This window comes from Triticum aestivum, chromosome 4D (genome assembly GCF_018294505.1).
Source record: "Triticum aestivum cultivar Chinese Spring chromosome 4D, IWGSC CS RefSeq v2.1, whole genome shotgun sequence".
In the NCBI taxonomy this organism is placed as follows: Eukaryota; Viridiplantae; Streptophyta; class Magnoliopsida; order Poales; family Poaceae; genus Triticum; species Triticum aestivum.
In genome coordinates, this window is record NC_057805.1 from 514644992 (window position 1) to 514663776 (window position 18785).

General features: G+C 41.2%; 1 pseudogene; it reads left to right on the forward strand.

Annotated features, from left to right (window-relative positions):
* The first annotated feature begins 1633 nt into the window (after positions 1–1633).
* LOC123099232 (polyubiquitin-like) lies at positions 1634–11765 on the forward strand (annotated as a pseudogene).
* The last annotated feature ends 7020 nt before the right edge of the window (positions 11766–18785 follow it).

The following is an 18785-nucleotide window of genomic DNA, read 5'->3' on the forward strand; positions in this document are numbered from 1 at the left end:
TTTTGAGAGAGAAAAAAACCGGGATATCTTAGTTGATCTTACCTATCGCATTGGAAACCAGATACGCTCAAGCTAGGCGTGCAGAACGCTGGCGATTAGTGACCTAAGACCGAAACTGAAACTTTTTACACCTTGCTCTAGCTGACAGCTAGTGCTATGCTCCACTGTGTCGATGCTCGATTTAATTTCTTTGTGTTTTCGCTGTGAGATGCAGCAGTTGCGGGCATCGAAGTTTGATCCGGACACGGAGCTGCATTTCGTCGTCGACCCTGTCCCGTGGGCAATCGGCTGATGTAGATCCCTGAGCCCTTGTGCTCTGAACCTGAACCTCGTCAGCACACTTCTTCGGCCTGTGAATGTTGTTGTCTAGGCAGTGTTCTTCGGCCTGTCACTGCTACTGATAGGGTTATCTTCTGCTTGTGTCCAAATTGGGCCCCATGAGTCAGTCTCACTCGCCGATTGGCTCGGTAATTTTATTTTTTTTGCAGGGTTCTCACCGTCTCGGCATGAGTGGTTGCAAGGTCTCTCTTCTTGCTCAGTATGAATAGACTGGCTCAATGTTATAAGAAAAATGGATGTGTATAATGGAAAATAAAATCATTGAGAGGCGAAAGCGAAAGCAGATGGTTAGTAGTACTAGTTAGGATGATGTAATGAGTTGCTACAAGTCGAAATTATAAGTTGCTACAAAATGATACTCCCTCCGTCCCATAATGTAGGATGTTTTTGGACACTAGTCTAGTGTCAAACAAACGTCTTATATTATGGGATAGATGGAGTAACTGTTTTTTTTGGGAAATGTGATTTAAATGCACTATTAATTTCTGGAAAATAATGCTTTGAAAAAAATAAGCAGTGACATAGAACCGGTAATGGTGCATCATGTGAAGTGAATTAAGTAAGATGACCATTATTCTCACACATCAAAATGCAAACCTTATTATGCCTTCATCTACGGGTGCAAAAAAAAAAGGAAAATGAAATTGTCCTTGAGAGATAAACCACGCACAATCCCGGCATGTCCGAGCGTTCGTTGGAGATCCCACGGAGTCGGGATGCATCATTGCCCATACATTTTGTGAGTCGACAAAGATGTCGGCGTGAATATAGGAGCCTTGGTTTCCGTTGCACGTCGAATGGCTATTTGTCCATGTGCCTCTCAATTCTATAGATCTGACACACCGGTTCAACCTTGTCGGAGAAAAGGCGTTGGATCTGCCTTTCCACTAGCCGCTTGCCCACATCAACCACCACCAACATCTCCAGCCTGCCAACGCTGCCGTCGACAAGGCAACAACCGTTGAGCATGCTTCTGAAGCAATCTTCACAAACTCCATCACGACATCAATAACCCCTACATTTACCGCCCAAAGGGAGACTTATTTCTTCACAGCGCCATCATTGTCATGTAAAACACTGCTTAATGACACGTCGGCTCAAACCCTAACTAACTACATGCCTACAATGCCAAAGCAGAGGGCCAGTATCCTCTCGCCGTCGAAGTGCAAGTGAAGGGAGATGGGACCAATGACCTCACCGGGAGGATTGGAGTCGCCGCCCATATGACATTGCTCGCGCCCGCCAGGGGAGAGAGGGGGAGAGCCAACATGTTATAGTAAATCAAGGGCAAATCAGTCATTTTAAGATTGCAACAGAAAGACACGGTCAAGGAGTGAAAGAGGACTGATCTCTTCTCTTCTCCACCCTCCCCCTTCCCCTTCCTCCTGCCGCCGCCATGGATGGATGAGGAGCTTCCTTGCAATTGCTTTCTTTCCGAGAAGCCCAGATCCCCTCCCCACCCGTGCGACGCCATCGGATTCCCCGTCCCGCGAGCTCTCCGTCGATCCCAGCCTCGCTCACCTGCATTGATCTGATCTGCTCTGCGCTCCGGGGCAACCGCTAGGTGCTAGCACACGAAAGTGAGGAAGGGAAAAGAAAATCATCTGTCGGTCGTCTCCATGACCGACGGCGGTCCGGAGGCGGCGCCGCTGGAGTTCCCCTCCGCGGAGTGGCGGCGCGTGTACGACCGGCTCCAAGGGCTGCTGCCGCGGGTGGAGGCGCTCGCCGCCGACCGCGCGCGCCTGGAGGAAGCCATCAAGCTGTCGGACGCCCGCGAGAAGAGCCTCCATGCCCGCCTCCTCCAGGTGGTTTCCTTTCCTCTCCTCCCTCTAGGGTTTCTATTTATTTATTTATTTATTCATTTGGGGTTTTCATAAATCTGACTCAATCGTGCCTGATGCGATTGAAGGCGGAGGCGAGCAGGGAGAGGTGGAAGGCGGCCTACACCGAGCTTCCTCCCGGTGCCAATCCCAAGCTCGCCGGTAAGAGAGAGCAATCTCTCCTCTTCTTCTCTATGTTGGATGAATGATTTGGGTGGAAAAAGAAAATGGCATCATTTCCCATTTTGCTAGGGAGTTGTCAATGTAGGTTTATGACCTGCTCAATAAAAAATTGGTTGTCATTTTAACTTGTACGACGAAGCACCCAATTTCGGTGAAATCATGCTGCTGCCACTGACGGCTTTGTGTGCAATGCAGAACTTCAAGAGCGCGACTTGGTGGATTCGGAAGCTCGTGAAGCTCTTCCTGATGTTGATAACTCTCAACTGAAGGTACTTACCAAAACATCAGTTCCATAAATCAAAAAAACATTCTGTCCATGGTTGTTTTGTATTCATGTTTGTTTCCTTAGTGGTGCAAGATACAACCGAAGGAAGGTTACGGGAAATCTAATTAGGAATTATCAAGTTTGATTTCCATGATATCTGATGTCCATATAGGATAATCAGTTTCTGGGGGAGTGCTAACAGACTGGAGTCTGTTTCTAACAGGTGACTAGTCAAAAGCGCAGGAAGCTTACCAATGGGGAGACTAGTCAAAAAAAGCGCATGAAGCTTACCAATGGGGACACTAGTAAAGAAAAGTGCACGAAGCTTACCAATGAGATGCATCTTCAACGGTGCACGGTGAGTCTCCCTTTCACTCGTCTTTTCTCATGCCCTCGCCCTGCTCCACCTTTGCCTGATGCATCGCAGATTCAGCATTTGTGTTGCTTATATCCTCGAGATCTAGACAATTTTGTTGGTTCATTTGCTGTAAACAATTTTGCAGTGTTGTCTTTTCTAAGTGTTCATATTCCTTATAAGATAGCTGTTTCTTTCACCTTTAGTCAACTGAGTGGATCCGACATTGCTGACAGACTCCCTAATGAATTAACCTTGCAAGTTGCACATGAGAACTGTGGTCGTGATCAGCCTTATACGATTATAGCAACTTGAAGGTCTTCCTGCTTCTGTTCAATTCATCACTTGACATTGCCCCACACTTGTTTCTGGCCAGTGAATCATCTAATTTGCAAATTGTAGGATTCTTGAGTATTATGTATTTATATCACAATATCTGTCAACTTTGTGTAAGATACTTGATTTTCCTAAAACATGGTTGTACGTGAAGGACTGACAACATAGCCCAAACAGTCCTGATGATTATATTTATCACTAAATTTGCAACACCGACAGTTATCACCGTGGAACCTGATGGTTTGTTGTGGTTAATGTGCAGATTTCTGTTTTTAGTTCTATTATCTGTTAGAACTGCTACTGTTCTTTTTATTTACCGTTTGGTGTCTTCAAAGAAAGCCTTTGTCTAATAAGATGCTAATGTTTTGTGTGCTCGTTCAACAGATGCAGATCTTTGTCAAGATCAACTGTTCAATTTTTCTCAAAAAAAGAAAGACCCACTGTTTAAAGACAATCACTCTTGAGGTCATGAGATCAAATACGATCTACGATGTCAAGGAAAAGATACAAGACAAGGAGGGCATCCCTGCAGTCCAGCAGAGACTCATGTTTGGCAGTGAGCTGCTGGTGGACAGCTGCTGCCTGGAGGACTACAACATCGTGGAGGAGTCCACCCTCACCCTTGACCTTGTTCCCCAAGGGATGCATATCTTTATCAGGGCACGGAGTGGCAAGATCATGACTATTGGTGTTGACGGAGAAGATAGCCTATACAGTGTCAAGGCAAAGTTTTTCGATGAAACCGGCATCCCCCCAGGCAGACAGCGTCTCTTCTTTGCCGGGAAGCAGCTGGAGGATGGCCGCACCTTGGCTGACTACGACGTGCAAAATGAATCTACTCTTCATGTTGCGTTTCGCGGCATCACGCGTCGGAGCGGTCAGATGCGCATCTCTGTCAGGACGGTGACGGGGAAGAAAGTCATTGAACGTGCGATGAAGCGCAGACAGGCCGTTGACAACATCAAAGCGTGGATCTACTCTGAGTTGTGCATTCTCCCGGAGGAGCAGCAGCTCTCTGGCGAGGACGGCGCCCCCCTGGCGGAAGTGATCCGTCGTTCGTGCATCGTTGTTCTGCAGATCCGTCCTCCTGGTGGTTGGTGAGATGGAAGTAAATTGGTCCTTTGCTTTTGGTGGTACCATTAGTGAGAGCTCAGTCAGGCTCGGTAGCGATTGCACCTGAAGGGCATATATTTTAGTACAACAATATGCAGGGTGTAAAATGAGTGAAGTGCTGTAGTTTCTGGGCTCGTAATAACAGACCTGTGTACGTAGGTATGCACGTGGGGTTTCTCTGAAGGAAATAATATATATGCTTGTGTGTAAGTACTTGATAATTTCAGTGTGGCGCTTATGGTGTCGGTAGCCTAACAAGTAATCTTGAGATTGGTATTAAGGAGAGAAGGATATATATGTATTCCCTTGGTGTCCAGACATTAACTGTTGATGAGCATTGTGCTGCCCTGTTTGGCTTGCATTTTGTTTCTGTTTCTTTTCAAAATCCCTAAACCATATAGATGCAGAGCAAAATTGGAAGATGGAGATCTTCACCAATCACCAGGGCTGATCACCACAACTTTTATTTGTCTCCTGCATCAAAGTATTCAAGGAGAGCACGTCATACAAGGATGTAAGTAAGGCTTCTGCGCTTGCATCCATGCATATATATTCTGGAGTTGCTACATTCTGCCTTGAATGGATTTGGTAGGGGATAAGAGATATTGACAAAAGTAATCAATTGCTCTGAAAACTGTCTTCCTTTCTGTTCAACTTCAGTTCAGTAAATTCATCCTAGAGCCTGTCGTGGTTACTTTCCTGGGACTCTAAAAATAATTGCCCTGAAATTTGATCATTCAGTCATAACTTAAGTTCAGTACATAATAGCTCTGAAAACTGGGATCTCGCATCTTATTTACCTACTGACCTTTACCTAGTGCATTACAAATCAGAAGCTCAAGGTAGGCTCATCGAATGACGATGATTAATTAATTACCTGAAATCAGGAGACACCAAAGTGCAACTCTGAAACTGAAACTCTACCCATTGCTGTAGCTGACAGCAAGAACACAATGTACGGAAGCACTATGCTTGATTTTGTTTCAAATGCTTCCATCTCAGTATGATTTATCTGTATGTTCGCCTTGTGAGATGGAAGGCAGCCTACACGGAGATGCGTCCTGGTGCTAATCCCAAGCTCGCTTTGATGCCTTCCTCTTGACTTAATTAGTTATTTTCAATGACGCGTGTTGCTTGTGGTGGAAAAACCGGTCACTATTTTTGCCTTGTTCTGGCTCGATCTCTGAGGGAGGAGTTTGTGTAGGCTTATGCCTTGCTAATTGAGGGTTTTATTGTGCACCTCTGTGAGATTTTAACTTGTAGAAGGAAACACTGAATTTCTATCAAGTTATGTTGCTGCTGATATCATTACCTTATGTGTTCAGTGTAGAACAACAGAGCGACCTGGAGGATTCCATTACATGTGTAGCTCTTTTCTTTGCAGGACCAGAGGTATTTACAGAAACATTATTTCTGTAGATCAAAAGTATTCAATCTAGCTTGTGCATGTAATCATGTTTTGCGTGCATGGCTGTTCTCAACACTGTAGATGTAACTGAAGGAAGCTGCAAGTCATGTAGAGCATACAAAACAATTCTGCTCACGAGGACATCGCAAGAGACTTACGAGCAGAGATAAACAAGTTAAAAGAAGTGGAGGCAGCAAAAGCTACTGAAGCAGCACAAAAGCTTCAGCAGAACATACAGGAGCTGCAAGTGGCAGCCAGAGAGAAGGATGATGAGATTGGCAGATTGAGAGCAGAAGCAGTTGATGCAGAAAACAAGGTACAGATTTGCTATTGAGGGTACATTACTAGAAATGCACTCTTAACTAAGAAAAAAAAGGAATCCAGAAAGACAAAAATGGGCAACCTGAGATTCTGAAATGACCTTGTTTTCCTTCCCTGTCATTTGCCCAGTGACGGAATGATCTGTTTATGGTGCGGCATATCCACAGCAGACCTCTCTACAGATACATATGTAGTCCATGGACGATATCGTGTTTATAGGTAAATCTGACCGGTCGATGGTAACACTAATAAAATGTGATGTTTAACCAAATTCACTAATCACTGCTTGCAGCTTAGTTGATTGCCTCTTGACATGTGATCATTGGCTGTTTTCTGATATGCATACACAGTAGTCTAGTCCTTTATAGACCAAGAATCATGTTTCATTGTGTGCCGCTTTATTTTTCCTTTTTGCTGCTAAAAGGCATAAACATCTAGATTCTTGATATGCTACCTGCATGAAACATGTGCCATTGGAGACACAAACTGATTGTAAAGTAAGGAATTATGTTTCCTTTCTATGATATGTAATATCTATGTAGGAACCTCTACTTCTGGGAGTGCTAATTGTGTAGAGTTTGTTTTGTAACAGGTGACTAGTCCAAAGAGTCGTCAAAAGTGCAGGAGCAATACCAGTGAGTTGCAGCTTGAACAGTGCATGGTGAGTCTCCCTTTTACAGTTTTACTCCTTTGCTCACATACTACTACTTATTTGCTCGATGCATCACAGATCCAGCATTTGGTGGTACTGATCTTCTCAAGATCTAGTCAATTATCTTGGCTATTTTTCTGCTTAATATTTTTGTAGTGCCATCTTTTCTGGAAATCGAGGTGATCTAAGTGTACATGTTCCTTATAAGATATTATACGGTTTCTTGCTCTGTTTTCCATCCAAGTGGATCCAACGATGCTGACACACACTGATCAATTAACCTTGTACATGGAAATTTTGGTCCCATTCTCTTGTAGAGTCCACCAGTTGCATTGCGGGTGATCTAGATTGTATTTGTTAGCTAGTATTTCTGTTTGTATATTTGCCATCCATTGATTAATTTGGAGGGGTGATGCATCATGTACATGGTTGATCTCATAGGTTTTACCAGATCTTAGTACTGGTTAGATGGGGAGTATCGATTTCAAACTTGTCCATGTTCGATTCGTATCTGAAAGAAGAAAAATAACTAATCTGTAGGATTCTCGAGTAATAGTCCCACCATCCCCATTTACACGGCGTCCTCACGTTTCGTGATTTAACTGTGACCATTAATTTCATCAATAATACTACCTCTGTACCAAAATATAAGACTTTATAGGTTAAACTAGCCTACAAAAACGTCTTATATTTTGATATGGAGGGAGTATGTGTCATAATAATCATACCATTGAAAACTTTTTCTGGATACAGTTTTGGTGATTCACATTTTGTGACAGATAACTAATGTTTAGTTGGTTAAATTGATGGTCAAACTTGTAATTTGAAACGCGTGTGCCACGTAAATTGGGATGAAGAGTATGACTTTATCACGATACCTTTAAACTTCGTGCTACATATTTGATTTTCTCAAGAAATTGTTTTACATCTATGAAAGACTGACTGTTATCACCATGGAACCTTTTGATTTATTGCAGCTAACACGTAGGTTTTTGTATTTGGTTCTATCTGTTGGAACTGTTAATGCTCTTTTCATTTGATCGCAGCATTATCGCGTAGGTCTTCGGCTCATTTTCATAAGCAATTGCAGATGTTGAAGAAGCTCGACACCTTAAGAATGAACACCCTGCCGTTATGTTCAAGGTTTTTGAGTCGCGACTTGGCGAGTCGCCGCGAGCCCTGCGGCTCAGCGTATAGTCGACGAAAGTCGCTGTATAGTCGCCATAAGTCGCTGTATAGTCGCGAGTCGCCCTGATTTTTGGAAAACGACTTGGCGATTAGTCGGCGACTATACAGCGACTAATCAGCGACTCAAAAACCATGGTTATGTTCCTTACAGACAAGATGAGCCATTACAAGCAAAGCGACGAGAAAGCATTCCTGCGTTGGTTCTCCATCACAGACAGTATGAAGTGATACTCTATTCGAGGACTGTTTTATGCCTGCAGACGCAGCAAGAAATGGCGTGCATGGAATTGGCAGTTTCTGAGAAATTGCACATCCATTAGACCATGGTATTCACTACATATTTAATTCATGGCCACAATTTGTTAATATTATGCAGTAATTGTTTTATATAGGCCTCCCACTCCCATAGGGGGAGCTGAATTCAACAAACCACAAGCTAGCCTGTCCTTAATTATCAGGTTCAACAAACCACTTGACTTTTGTCTGGTAAAACAACTTGCGATTCGTAAACAGGAACGACTGCGATGTTCTTTAAAACTTAATGATTGGGATGTAATTGCTAAAATAACTGGCAAGTGGTAATCCTAGACAATTTTACTGTGTTGTCGAACGAGTCAAGTCGTTGTGTACATGTGCAAATGATAAACTAACTTGGTTTCCGTCCATGAATAGTTGAAGTGTACATTGACTTCCAGCTGCCTTAAGTACTTGCCATCTCGACACAGCATTACTATGAAGCTATCTTCATCTTTCGACTACCCGGTGCTATTGTACAAGGTGTGTCACTTTCTTCAAAGTTTATGCTTAATGACGAGGTCTCTTTTTCCTTCAGTTGATTGATTTTTTACTGTCTTTTCTGTTTTTAATTTTTTTACAGAATTTTCTTCCATTGATCTTAAATATGGTGTGCTTTGGTTTAATGATTTCCCCTTAATAATAAGTGCCTATTCATTTAATTGTCATCGTTATTGTTCACACGACATCATTGTATTCTTCTCTTCCCGTAGTAATAAATAATACCAAAAGATAGATGTCATTCAGTACATCAAACAACTAGTTCATCACAGGCACAGATGGACAAACGCCTCCTGAAAGCAGCGACTGATGGTGATTCCACGTCCATGAAGCACTATGCTTGTCATAATCCAGGCATTCTTCTCGGAAGGACTTTGCGGATGAACACCTGCCTTCACATATCCTCCATCCATGGTCACCAGAGATTCTCCGAGGATGTGGTGGCACTGGAGGAGTCTCTCCTCACCACTGTAAACTTAGATTGGGAGACGCCACTTCTCGCGGCGGTGAGAAATGGTCACGTCTCTTTGGCTTCTTTTTTACTTGGAAGCTGCCATCACCTAGGAATGGGGCAAGCAATCTTAAAGCAAGACAAATATGGATTTAACGCACTGCACCATGCCATTCGCAACGGTCACGAGGAGCTTGCGCTGGAGTTGATTACAGCAGAGCCTTCTCTGTCGCGAGCTGTGAGCGAATGCAACGAGTCACCCATGTTCTTCGCCTTGACAAGGAATTTTACGCGTGTGTATGAGCAACTAGTTCAAGATCCTCTTTCTTCTTATACGGGAGGACTACACGGTCGCAATTGCCTACATGCTGCAGTCAGAAATGGGAATCCAGGTAAGTCTTAAACAATACATGGAGTGCAAATTACAGTCACTAAACATCAACTTAATTGTTACAATATCATTTCATGATGTTAACAGTCATTTCTTGATAATTTGTCTTCAGAAATGGCTAAACAGATTCTGGAAAAGTATCATGGACTAATGATCACTGAAGACATTAATAAAGTTACTCCAACAAGACATGCTGTACTTTTTGACAAGATTGACATGTTACGAGTAATACTGTTACATGATCCAACCAAAGGATACGAAATAAACAGCATGGGTGATCCTCTCCTTGCTGCTGCCGCATATCGAGGTCGAATTAATGCTGCTCGAGAGCTTCTGAAACACTGTCCTGATGCTCCTTATCGCCAAGAAAATGGTGGGACATTGCTTCATAGAGCTGTATGGGATAACCAAATAAAGTTCGTTAAATTTGTCCTGACGACACCGCTACTTCGCAAACTCATCAACATGCAGGGCAAGACTGGAAAAACCGCTCTACATTATGCAGTCCGGAAGTGTGATCCGGAACTAGTTAGTATTTTACTATCTCACGAGGATATAGATGCGACAGTGCTTGACAACATTGGTGTTTCAGCGGCTTGGGAACTGAAGTACGTCATGGAGAATGCCAAGACTTAAACTGGGTACGCACATATATTAGACCTATGTTTTCAAGTCTAGTTAACCATTCATTGTTCAAATAAAACTGTTCGCTTAAATACACATATACATATCGATACTTGACATTTCATGGCTCTTAAATTTATTTATGTATATGTTCTTTAATAGTATGCCTTGATTGTTAATCCTGGAGATCTAATCCTAGCTAGTGGTCGGATGAAGGAACATTCTTGCTCCTTGTTTCCTGTGTTTGTTACTTACAATGACTACTCACCCCAGGCTTTTAGCAAAGGTTAATCGATCATATAGGTACTGGAGTCATATTTGGCCATATAATCATCTTAAGAGATTGTTATGTTTAGAAAAATGACCCACCCGCTAGCTGGCTGCGCTTTATTTGTGCGTAAATCAGTCTACCACCCGCTAGCGCCCAAGAATATAAATCACTTTGCTATACTACCAAGCTATTGCTTGTCAATGACCTCTTTGGTCATTTTTATTCATATCCTTGCCAATTATTTGTTAAATGCGTGAGAGTTTTGCTAGATACTCCCTCTATTAATATAAGACTTTTTTTAGATCACTGCTTTAGTGATCTAAAAAGTCTTATATTAGTTTGCAGAGGGAGTATATTGTAATTATCTGGACACAGTTTTAGTACACATTTAATGTCGAAGTCCAAGCCTATTACCCAACTGTTGCTCCGGGCCGTAGAGCATGCCTGCTTCCTCCCCCTTTTTCTGGGCAAATCTTTCCATGCTAAAAGAAAATTCATGACAATGTAAACATTAATCTAGATAAATTAGTGTCCACAATACTAGTGCACATGCCTGTCACTGACGGACCAAATATGCCATATGCGACCAGTTACTCGGCTAATGTCTAATCGCCGATGTCCCTAACAACCAACAACGGTAAAGGAGAAGCAATTAAAAACAGGCTACCCACAGGCCCCAATGGCTCGGACTCCAGGCTGAGCCGGCTCAAGAAAGACAACCGATGTCGTTTCTGGCAACCTGGCAACCCAACGGTGCTGCTGCTCTACGGTGCAGAAATGTATGATTTATTGCTGTTCTGCACTTAATATAATAACAAGTGTGATTATTTCATTTATCAGCTCAAGTAGACACAGCTTAGTTTGGCATCAAAAACTTGTAGACATATAGAATAGCTAAGTTTTATTATCTTATGAGCTGCATTAATACCTTCATTTGAATTCATGCAGAATGAAGTCTTGATGCTTATGCTAAAAGCAGATGCCCAAAATGCCACATCTCTCTATAATCTTCACGGGAAAGCCAAGCAACAAGCAATCGATGCTGGAAGGAAGGATGCGAAGTCACTAACAAAGACATACACAACCAACATTTCATTAGTGGCCATTCTCATTACGACAATCACCTTTGCTGCTGCTTTCACCCTGCCTGGAGGATACAGCAGTGTTGATGGAAGCGAGGGACTTCCGATCATGTCTCAGAAGATTGCATTTCAAGCATTCTTGATCTCTGACACCTTAGCAATGTGCTCCTCATTTGCCGTTGCCTTCATATGTGTCATAGCAAGGTGGGAGGATTACGAGTTCTTGATTTATTACACATCTTTCACTAAGAAGCTCATGTGGTTTGCATATGTGGCAACTACGACGGCTTTTTCAACTGGTTTATACACGGTTTTAGCCTTGCGTCTCCATTGGTTGGCCACTGCAATTTCTGTTCTGGTAGCTTTACTGCCCATTCTAACTAAACTTCTTGGCGAATGGCCTGTTTTGAAGCTCAGATTCCGATTGGGAAAAACTTTCAACTCCGATCTCTTAGACATGGTGTGATCTCAACAATTTGTCTGATTGTTCCGATTTCAGACAATAATTTGTAATTTATATGTAATCAACATTTTTTGGCTACTCATTTTGTGTTGTCGACTCGTGGCGAGAAAATAGTTAAGTATTATTCTTGTATACCTTTGAAATTTCGGACAAAATATTAATTGTGATGTTATTCTTATATTCCACTCAAGTTTGATGCAGTCATTCAATCTTTCTAGAGATGGTTCGTGACATCTGCAATGACAATTGCCATGTACCATTAGAATATGAAAGATGAGAGTTGCCACAGGAACCATAACAAAGATGCTAAAAAAAGCTGCCCAAAATGTGTTGTCCTCTGAATAACTTGATACTGTTTATCGCTACCAACTGTAATCTCCGGTGGTACAAGTAGGGTGTTGATACAGTTGGTCCATCTTACAACACTGGGTCAGCATATAATCAAGCCAAGGATGCACACAACGTACACACAATTTGTTTTGATATAGGTCTTGCAACCGAATGACAGATCTTGGAGTTCACCAACTACGAGTTCCTACTGAGTGCCCATGCTATCAGAACAACTTCTTTTTTATAAACATCATCATCCTTTATTCAATCATCACGAGGGTTGTGTTGTTTACAATTAAAGGTATCACCTCAACAGGTGATTCCAACCAAACACTAGGAGGGGAGAATCTAGCTATTCTAGCCAATTCATGAGCCACCATATTGTTCTCTCTATTACAATGCTCATAGATGACATGATTAAAATCTAAAGACATAAAATAGCTGTCGTTGAAAATAGCACTTGCCACGCCGAGACCTATAATGCAGTTTCAGTTTTTCTTTAACATGCAAGCTCATCCACCTTTTTTTGACACAAGTGTCATGGCATGGGTTTTACAACCAGAACAACATATTTGGAGAAGTTAAGGTCATTAAAAGTATGAAACCCTAAAAATCCTGAAGCAGAAAACTCCATTTATTTTTCTTTTTAATTGGATCTTATTGGATGGATACCTTGGGCTACAAAAAAGAAAAGAGAGATGTGCACCGACCGTTGCTGCAGCATAGGCGTCTCGCCGTCATGCAACCGGCGGAACGCCCCTCTGATCACTCGCCTCGTACAGGGTCGGGGCACCTGGGCAGGGTGGTCGGCGATCGGGGTAACCACTAACCAGACGTTTCTAATTTGGAAACCGCTAGGGATCAAACCGTTGGATGAAATGGCATATACGACCACTGATGAGCAGGTGGCCGCCCTCCACGCTATAATTAAGCCACCATTGGGCATTTTTTGAAGGAATTTTTCTCATTTTTCACTGATTTTTCAGTTTTAACTATTTATTTATTTTTGTTTTTTCTACTTTTTAGTTTCTAATTCATGAACATTTTTTCTAAATTTGAGAATACTTTTTGAATTCAAGAACATTTGTTGAAGTATAATATTTTAAAATTTTGTGAACATTTTTTCAAATTCCACGAGCATGGTTTTGAGTACACAATTTGTTTTTTAAATCACTATCCTTTAAGCTTTCTGATTTTTTTCAAATTCATGAATATTTTCTGAATTTGTGAACATTTTCTTAATTCATGAATGTTTTGAATTTGCAAATATTTTTCATATTCATGATTTTTAATGATTCATGAACATATATTCAATTTTATTAAACGTTTTTCCCATTTCATAAACATTTTTAAAATCGCAAAACATATTTTGATTTTGAGGACATATTTTAATTCACATACTTCTTCAAGTCATGAATATTATTTAAATAAAAATAAATAAATTAATATATGAACAAATAATACAAATAACTCACACTCTTCCGGTGGGAGTTTCCCCTTGCGCCGGGTACAGCTCATAGGGACTCGTGCTTGAGGAACACGGGCATCTTGCTTGCAACAGGTTGACATATATCAGAGCCGACCTTTTGGTGAAAGAAAAGGAGGAGGCATGGAGTGATGGGCCAGTCTATGTCTCGCTTCAAGAGAGACAAAAGCACGCGTCGCCTCACGGAAGTTTCAAATTGGACAACCCAGTTAATATAAATCTGATATTTCTTAGGTTTGATCGTTTATATACAGGTTTCTATTGTTATTTTTATTGTTGGTTTCTATATTTTCTAAAACATTATCAATTCATATATTACAAAAAACTTGATATACTTAATTATTTAAAATATTTACAGTGAATTTTAAGAAATGTTAGCACAGGGGAAAAATTGTTAGTATAATAAAAAAATGTTGATAGTGTAAATTTGTCAAACTGAAACAAATTTCACGTGTATCCAAAAAATATGTGCATCACATTTCACAAATATTTTTATGCAATGCAAAAAAACATTTCATGAAATTTATTTTTTTATACCATTTAAAATAGTAAATTATATTTATAAAAATATTAATCATGTATTTTTGAAATGTTAAAGGTGTATACAAATTTATTTATGAGCACCAGAAATGTATAGTGTGTATGAAAAAATAGACATCAAACATATATTTGAAAAAGTTTAAACATGTATAAATTTTTATACAATATGTATGAAAATAGAGATCAAAACATGTATTTAGAAAATGTTTAACAAGTATAAAAAAATGTTATATACTCCCTCCGTTCCTATATATAAGCCTTTTTAGAGATTCCAATGCGGACTACATACGAAGCAAAATTACTGAATCTAAACACTAAATATGGCTATATACATCCGTATGTAGTCTGTATTGAAATCTCTAAAAGGTCTTATATTTAGAAACGGAGGGAGTATATTAAAAAAAAGTACAGTAATACGAAAAAATACACATCAAAACATAGTTTAAAATGTTAATCATATATTAAAAAATATTAAATGTTAATCATATATAAAACATGTTGCTGATGTATACGAAAAAATTGTACAATGTGTACGGAAAATGTGGACATGTGTTGAAAACCCCCCAAAGAAAACCGGTGAAAACCAAGAAAGGAACAAAGAAAACCATACAAAACCAACAAAAAACAGTGGAAAATCATTAAAAAAACCAGAGAAAAAACTCGCGTGCAGATAAATATCGGGCCAGACTGGTAGCGCCGTGTTGTAGGCGAGTCCTAGTACAATTTGTAATTTACGAGAAATAGCATTTGCAGAGCGATCAGGAGCTTTAGTGCCATGGGGCTTTGTTATTTTACTGTTTGTGCTCGAGGGAATCCTAGTAATTTGGCGCCGTGTTCTGTTGGAAATTTGGGTTTGCAAGGACGCGCCAGCACCTCCCTGAAGAACTTGGATACGGGCACGTCCATGCCTCGCTTCACGCGAGACAGAGCGCAGCCTCGCCTCAAGGCCAGCACCAGACTGGGCTGGCCCAGTCACCTGGGAAGCCACAACCTTGTTTAAAATAAACAAATAACTTTTTTGTTGCCGTTCTTTGCTTTCTATTTTTTTTTACTTTTGTTTGTACCTCTAAATGCTTAGACTAAGAAAATAACTTCTAAAATACGTCTGAAAATACTTGTCGTATAAATGGATAAAAATAAATGTATCTAAAACTAAAATATGTCTCGATACATCCATTTCACTGACAAGTATTTCCGGACGGAGGGAGTATAGAAAAATATATAATGTGTATGAAAATATTGATCATGCATTTAAAAAATATTAATTAAGCATTTGCGAAATGTTAGTCAAGAACTAGAAAAATGTTAATCAAGTATTTAAAAAAATATTAAATATGTATAGAAAAAAGGTTTCCCATGTATAAAAAAAGTACAATTTGTATTTAAAGAGTGTTGATAATGTATTTAAATTTTTTAAATATGTCTAAACAAATGTTGATCATATTTTTTGAAATGTTAAACATGTATAAATATATTTTCATGATTTAAAAATGTATTTAATGCAATTAAACATTTTCTTTCACACAGTTTACATTTGTGTGTACATCAGGAACATTTGTATATAAATTTTTAACATTTTTAAATTATTAAATTAACATTAATAAAATTATGTTATACTGTGTTACTTTTATTTAATCTATGCTGTACGTTATTTGTATACATGATGAACGTTTGTATATACATGTTTAACATTTTTCAAAACATGATCAACATTTTTATATACATGCTTAATATTTTTAAAAATCGTGATTAACATTTATTCATATGGACAAAAGATAGACAAAGAAAAGCAACGAAAACAGAAAAAAGAAATCAAAAGAAGAAAGAAAAAGGATCGAAAAAAATCAAAGATGCAGTCAGGGGGTCAAAAGGGGATTGCAAATTATGGGAAGTGAATAAATTAATGGCAAATTCGTCATTTCTTATAGTACCAAGAGAAAAAGAAAAGGAAAGGAATAGAGAGAGAGAGAGAGAGAGAGAGAGAGAGAGAGAGAGAGAGAGAGAGAGACGGTCAAGGAGGAGTCAAAGGAGGGTCCAGTATTTATTTGGCCACGCTTCCACTTGCACTGCCGGCCCCAAACCCTCTCGATCGTCTCCCCAGCCGCCATGGATGGATGCTCGCTCGTCCCAGAGAAACCCGAATCCCCTCCTCACCCGCACCACACCGTCGGATTCCTCGTTCCGTTAGCTTTCCACATCGATCCAAGCCTCGTTGACATGCATTCATCTTATCTCTTCCCCGCTCCAGGGTCACTGCTGGGTTGCTAGTAGCACACGAAAGCGAGGGTCAAGTCGATGCTGCCGCACGTGGAGGAGATCAACAGGCCGCCAGATTAATTGGGGACAAAAGAAACAGGCGATCAGTTTCATTCATAGGCGCCAACTCCGAGCAATGGTACAAGAAGGAAAAAAAGAGTAAGAGTAATGTGTTCTGTAGTTAATTAGACAACTTAGTTAGATCTCAACTTACCTTATCAAATATTAAGGGCAACTCCATACTCTGCTCTATCTGCAGAGACAGGAACAACGAAGGTCGCTGACTTTGACGCCTTCACTGACAATGGCATTCCATATAAGGGAAAGGTGTGATAGCTCCCGGGTGCAGGGACACCCTCATGAACAGTAGCTTCAAAACAATATGAAAAAAAATTCAAAAAATTCTGAAATTTTGGGGGATCAAATATGATCAAACATTTGATCTTCTTGCGAATTTTCGGCCAGAAATAACACTCGAGGAGCCCTCACCGGAAAAAAACAAAATTACTGCTCAAAAGTACACATAACTTTGAACACTGATTTTTTTTGTGAGGGCTCCACAAATGTTTTTTGATGCTAAAACTTTGCATGAACGTTAAATGTTTGATCAGACTTCATCCCTCAAAGTTTCAGATTTTTTCGACTATTTTTTCATATCGTTTTGAATTTACTGTTCAAGAGGGTGCGCCTGCACCCGGGAGCTGAAAGTCCAGTCTCTTCCATATAAAGAGCTTGTCGTCGTTGTATGTTGTATCTTCTGTTTCCTTTTCATTTATTAGCCTTGCTACGACGAGTCTTTGATCAGACCGTGGCGCCAAAATTCGTACTTCAGTAAACATATGGTAGGTCATGGCCGCATTTTTTCCAGGCTTAATAAATAGACGAAAACCAACATAGTAATTGGTGACGTTGACAATGTTAATCGAGGACAAGCCTGTGTGGTTTCGCGGAAAGACGAGCCGTGCAGGATGGTCCAATCCGATCAGCAGCTCATCCCCTGAGGCTGAGGTACATGATGGGCTGCTTATCTGCAAAAACAAAGTGGACACAAGTGTGTATCAGGCCGGCTCACCTTTCTTTGCCATGCATGCCGCCTCCGCCTAAGGATGCCTCTGGCGCAGTCGGATGCAAAGCTCAACCAACTAACTTACTTACCAGCTAATCTAATCCCAAACTAGGAACTAGCTAGGCTTATCGGGGGTGTTAGAAGTATAATTATATTTAGTTAGAGATTAGGAATTAGAGAGAGGGATACGTTAAACCATGTAGAACTTGCCCTCTACTCTAAGTCTCTCTCCTCATATTATACTCTATATATACCTCTATGAGGGTCAGATCAATACAACAACACAAATATTCATCCATCCAATAATTTTCTACATGGTATTAGAGCGGTTTGTCCAATGGCGCCGATCCTAGGACCTTCCCCTTCTTCCGCAGCGCGCCGTCCCCAGGGAGAATCAATCTCCTCTCCCCGGGAACGCGGCACCCAATCGATCAAAGATTAGATCAGTTCTTTAGATTAGCTTAGCTACAAATTTCAAATTCCAATCTAGGTTTGATTTTCTCGGCCATCAATAAACTTGATCGGACCCTCAAGTCCTACTACAGATCCATTGTTGCGCGCGGAGGCGATTCGAGTGAAAAGTTCTCCGAGCTCTAAAGCCGCGCGCATGCATGCAAGCAGCCGCTCCTCTTCCTCCGGCCGTGCGCGTAAGCCCATGGCTGACACCTTCCCGATCCAATCTACATCAACACCACGGGCGGTCGGCAGCCAGCCGCGCGTACGAGTGCGTCGACGGCCGGGACTCTCGCCTCCACGTCTCTCCTCCATCGAGCGACCTCATCGACCCGCACAATCAGCCCAAGGCCCCAGCCTCCAAGCTACTTCGATTCGCGGTGCATGCATGCACCAACGGAGGAAAGCAAAGCCACAAGCGTCTACAAGAATCCAGCCGGGTCCCTCCGTGCGCATCTAGCGCGTGTGCACAACAGGAGGGACATGCACCAGGCCGGCGAGGTCCCATGCGCGACAACGCGTACACCAGGAGGGTGTCACGAGCTTGACCCGATCTGCATCGACGACCGCCGTCAACTACAGCCGCGCGACTCCAGC